This window comes from Eutrema salsugineum, unplaced genomic scaffold (genome assembly GCF_000478725.1).
Source record: "Eutrema salsugineum unplaced genomic scaffold, Eutsalg1_0 scaffold_7, whole genome shotgun sequence".
Classification (NCBI taxonomy): domain Eukaryota; kingdom Viridiplantae; phylum Streptophyta; class Magnoliopsida; order Brassicales; family Brassicaceae; genus Eutrema; species Eutrema salsugineum.
In genome coordinates, this window is record NW_006256486.1 from 13,983,161 (window position 1) to 13,988,362 (window position 5,202).

The following is a 5,202-nucleotide window of genomic DNA, read 5'->3' on the forward strand; positions in this document are numbered from 1 at the left end:
GAGATACTTGACTCGGGTGCTTCCAAGTTCAACTAGTGGGTTAATGAATCGAAACATCAAGCGGTTTCATTTAACTTTGAACTCAAGGCATGTTAATCTTCTCATGAAAGTATTAAGCATCTAAATTGATCCTCCTTCATACCAAAAATGTCTTTTGAGAAGCATCGAATCAACCAGCAATAAGAATCAGTTCAAAAATGTCATTTAAGAGAACAAACTATCACTCTCGCGATGAAAGACTCTTAAACCCTTAACCGAGTGGTTCAGACATTTCTACAAACACTTTTGATGCGAGATATGTCTCAGATCTGAACCTCAAGTGATGTGCTTGGATCCAGCCTAGAGATCTCGTCGGTTAAAGAATGAAACAAGCAAAACTAGACACCTAAACCCACTAATCTACCTTGAAAGCACCCTAATCTACTCATCTAAAGCCGCTTAAACGACTACTCACTAATCATAACGAGCTCACTAAGTCCTTTGCAAGACGTGTAGCTGGTCATGATGAGGAGTTTAATGTTAGATGATAAAAGAAATAAAGAAAGAACAAGATTTTTCATGCAAAAACGAGATATCGGATTAGAATGATCAAGTTTCACCAAAGAGGCAAGTTCTTAAAGCTAAAAACAGATAAGAGATAAGATGATTACGTTTTTAGTCTCAAAATGTATATATAGCAAAGGTAAAGTGTCGCGGGTCAGCCCGGAACAAACCGGGTACTGAACCGCGATCTTGGGTTGATGGGTGAGTGCCATGGATAGTCGGAGAGTGAAGCCGAGGCCTTCATGTCGAGGAGTGCACGTGAGTCTAGATCCAAATGAAGATCTCGTGAAGAACACGTCAAGAACATGCATGAACCCTAGTCTTTGATCCATCTTCACGTGTGTATTCTTAGGCAGCTTTGTTCTTGATTCTGGGTTTGTGACAATGGACCTCGGCATGAAATGCCGAGGCGCTTGGTAGTCGAGGGATTTGAGCGAACAGGGTCCGGCATGCACGCCGAGGTCCCTACACCGAGGTGCACGTTCAACACTTAGTCGTTTCCAGCTTCATTTTTTACGTGTGCATGCCTTGATTCCAACGTGCCGAGGCGTCAGCACGAGGCCTAGTTCAGAATACTTCCAAAATACGAGCCTTGACTTGGCCGATGTCGAGGTAATGATGCCGAGCCCTGAGAAAACACTTAGCGCGTATCGCAACATATTTGAGTTCGTATCGACCATGTCACCCTCCGAAAAACAGTAACTTTCAACCCACGACTCCAAATGCTCTGAGACCAGTTCCATAGTCAAGATGACTCAATAAGCTCGAACTTTGGTGAAGAAACCGTCGGAGCTTGGGTAGTGGAAGTCTTCCTGGATTTCACATCTTTGAACCGCCTTGGAATCACCAGAAAATAAGCTTTTTAGACCGATGTGAACTCCGGGGACTTTATCTCTCAAACCACTGCTCCGAATTGAGCGATCCCAACTGTTCTGAATAGGTCTTTCACAGATCTCAAACTTTGATGAAGACCGGGCAAGCTGATTTGGTCCGGAAAGGCTCCGTCCGCCGTAGCCTTTGTACTCCGCCGTTCGGTTCTCGGGTGCGCGTAATGTTGGTGCATCTTCCGGAGGCTGTATCTTTCTCCCCATTGGTCCGAATTGGATGATTCCAACTGTTCTGGGATCTTTGCCTGATTATCTCCGACTTTGCTGAAGACCCCGCCAACTGGTTCGGACCGGAAGGTTCCCCGGATTTCATATCTTTGAATTGCGCAGACAAGGACAGATTTTGGTCGAGAAAAGCTTCCCGCGGTAAGAAAGATGACCGAGGGCTGTGTACCGCGGTGAGCTTTTTGGTCGTAAAAATTCTTTCGCCTCGGCCAAAACTCAACCCGCGGTATTAACGCCTGATCTTCGACCCAGGCTGACTTTGGTCGATCGGTACGGACTTTGGTCGGTGCTGAACGATCGGTAAGCTTTTTGGTCGAGGTTGGACGATCGGTAAGGATTTTGGCCGGTAATGAGCGATCGGTAAGGATTTTGACCGAGGTTTCTGTCCGTCCGGTACGCGATTTGGCCGAGAAATTCCTCCAAGCGGTTTTCACCATTTTTGACCGTTTTCTTCACCGTCTTCTTCTCTGCTCCTCTTCTTAAGCTCCAAATGACTCCCAAAGCACCTGATAAAGACCTCAAAACATGCAAAACTCTTTGGGACCTAATGCAAGCCCTAAATCCTATTTTCATGCCTAAAGACTCAATTTACATGGGAAAACACATGATGAGGACTCTAAAATGCACTCTAAATGATGTAAAATATAGACATATCATGGTACTAATGTATTTCTTACATGTTCTTGCAAGGTAACAAATAACTCAAAAGATCATTCCACAAGGCTCAGATGGCTTGCTTTTTGACCTAGAAATATTGCGCATTCGTATAAGGGGTATGTTGTTAATGGACATCATTTCCATATAGAAGATGTAAAGCGGAAAACTCAAAACAGTGGAGTCACATATGAAGCATTCTCTATGTGTAGGTCTAGTGCTTGAGATTCAAGACACATGGCAGAAACAAAGAGGAAGAAGAACAAGAAGCAAATTGACAAAGAAAAAGATTCGGTCATTGATAAAGGTTCTGGTTTTGATAAAAATACTTTTGGAGATAGTGATCACATACCTGAGAATACATTTGTAGAAGGTGATAATGCTGAAATTCAAGAAGAAGCTGTTGAATCTTCTCCTGGTCAAGAGAAGAACATTGCTGATGACGTTGAAGATAAATAACAGAACCAACATCCGGATCAAGAATTTGTGCCTCCTCCTACTGTGCCTCTTAGTGTACCTCCTCCCAATGCACGTGTTTCCGAGTCTACTCAAGAGGCACAGACTCAAGAGTCAGAGACACTGAAAAAGAATACAAGGGGACCAACAAAGATGCGAAAAGTATCCAAACATCATGACGACAAGGTGGAAGTTGAGTTTACAGGTATATGTGAACCTGTGGGGCCTGGTTCAGTCACACTTTCCTCATTTCTTGGACCTCTGGTAAGGAAGCACGTACCAGTAATACTTGATGACTAGAGACATCTGGATGAAGAGAAAAGATACGCTGTGGGAGGAAATTCAGGTAAAAAATTTCAATTACATGACAAAATTGTGTATTTGATATTTCCAATCTCAGTGTATAAAACAATCTCTTTGTAGGAGAGGTTCAATTTGACAGAAGAATGGCAAACAGACTCCGTTTTTAAGCAGATGTGTTGTTTATGGAGGGCTTCAAAATCTAGACTGACTAATCAAGTTTGGGCAACCAAATGTAAGGAGCAATTACAGAAGCTAAAACCGTGTAACATTCCATCTACGACAACTTCGGACAACTGGGCTAAGAGTAGAACCAGTTCAGCATTCAAGGTACGGTATGTCAATTTATTCAATATGTGATGATTATATATGTCATTTAAGTTCAGTAAAATTCTCTGTTATTTGAATAGGTACAAAGTGACAAATACAGGGAACTAAGGAGGGCTCAGATTCCTCACACCACATGTCGTAAAGGAATGGTTCGCTTAGCTCATGAGATGGTATGTTTATACTGTTACAGTAATTAGTAACATAGAAAACAAATAACGCTAACTGATTTTTGTTTTAGCGGAAAAAAAGTTCAGACCCTAGTAAAGTGAGTAAAAGTAAGGTGTGGGTAGCAGGGCACACACATGCTGATGGAACACCTGTAAAAGAAGAATTTGCGGAAACAATTGTAAAAACTTCATTTCAATGCATATACATGGCTGTTAGTGTACTTGATAATTGTATTCTAAATAATTTTCTGTATAAATATGCTAGGTAAAAATAAAATCAATTGATAGTAAAATGGAGTCTACAGCCAACGCTAATATCAGAGATGATGCTGTCAGCCGAGTATTGGGAAAAGACAAACCAGGAAGACTTTGAGGGATGGGCAGAGGGTTTACTTACACTAAGCTGGCATTACTACAAGCTATTGATACACATGTAAAAAAAAACTAGAACCAACACAAACAGAGTTGCTCAACAAGATTGAAGACCTTCGCCTTGTTGTTCAGGACTTAGCTGGAAAGAAGGTAAATGGTCATTCTTGTTTGAATTGTTGTAAAAATTGTTTCTCATAGCTGTTACTGATTCATTTGCTATAAAATTTCTTGTCCATCTGGAACTTGTTAGAGAGATAGTGATGAGGTCTCTAAGTCCGAAGGAAGCAATGTTAGCAGAATAGGTGTTAGGTGTCAGCTACTAGACTGGTGCAGTAATGATGATGTTGTTGATGTGTCGTGTGGTGAGGGTGTCAAGTTTTACCCTAAATAAAATCAATAGCCGCAAGTGCACAGCTGATCGATTGTAGTACTTAGGGATCGAATCTACAGGGAGAGAGGATCTTACCTGCAAAAGCCTTTGAAAGAAATATAAAGTAAGGAAGTCATAGAAAAACGTAACAAAAGTACTTGAAAGCAATTAAAAACATCGAAAAAGTATTTCAAAACGATCCATAAAAGTGGTCAAAATACGGTGTTATCAACTCCCCCAAATTTAAACCTTTGTTTGTCCTCAAACAAAGCAAAAGTCTAAACTGGTTAAGTGAAAACAAAAATAGGAAATGCACAAATCTCAGAGACATGAACTCCTAAACTAGGACCAAAGATCGTGCATCAATCCACAACTTAGTCTAGAAAATTCTCACCAAGACACAAAAGATACTAGTCCACTTTTTCTGTCATGCAAAACTTAAATAATTTAAATCTTGATTCCAGTCAACTAGCTCTCTACATTCATTAAGTGCAATAGTGAATTCTTATCAACGACATCATCCAGGGTAGATGGCGTTTGGCATTAAAGGGCTGTTTAAGTGGTGGAGTTAGTGTTTCGGGTTACCTGATGAATCTGGAGGAATCAAGATAACATGCAAAACAGCAAAAGAGATAAGGACCTGTTGATGACCGCAATTTTCAGTCACTTCTTCTTGCCCAATGTTGTTGCATAATCCTTCCTCCTTTGTTGTGAACAGCTATTCCCCCAGACTTAGATTCTTTCCGGGAATCAGAAAATGATCTCCCAACTTCATAAAATCGAACTCTAGCTTGCCTTGGGACTTAAAATTCGACCTTTCTCGACTCTCTAAGGCTTTTATTTCCTTTCCTTTCCTATTTTCGGATTTTTTTTTTAGAAAGGGAAAATGCCTTTTAAA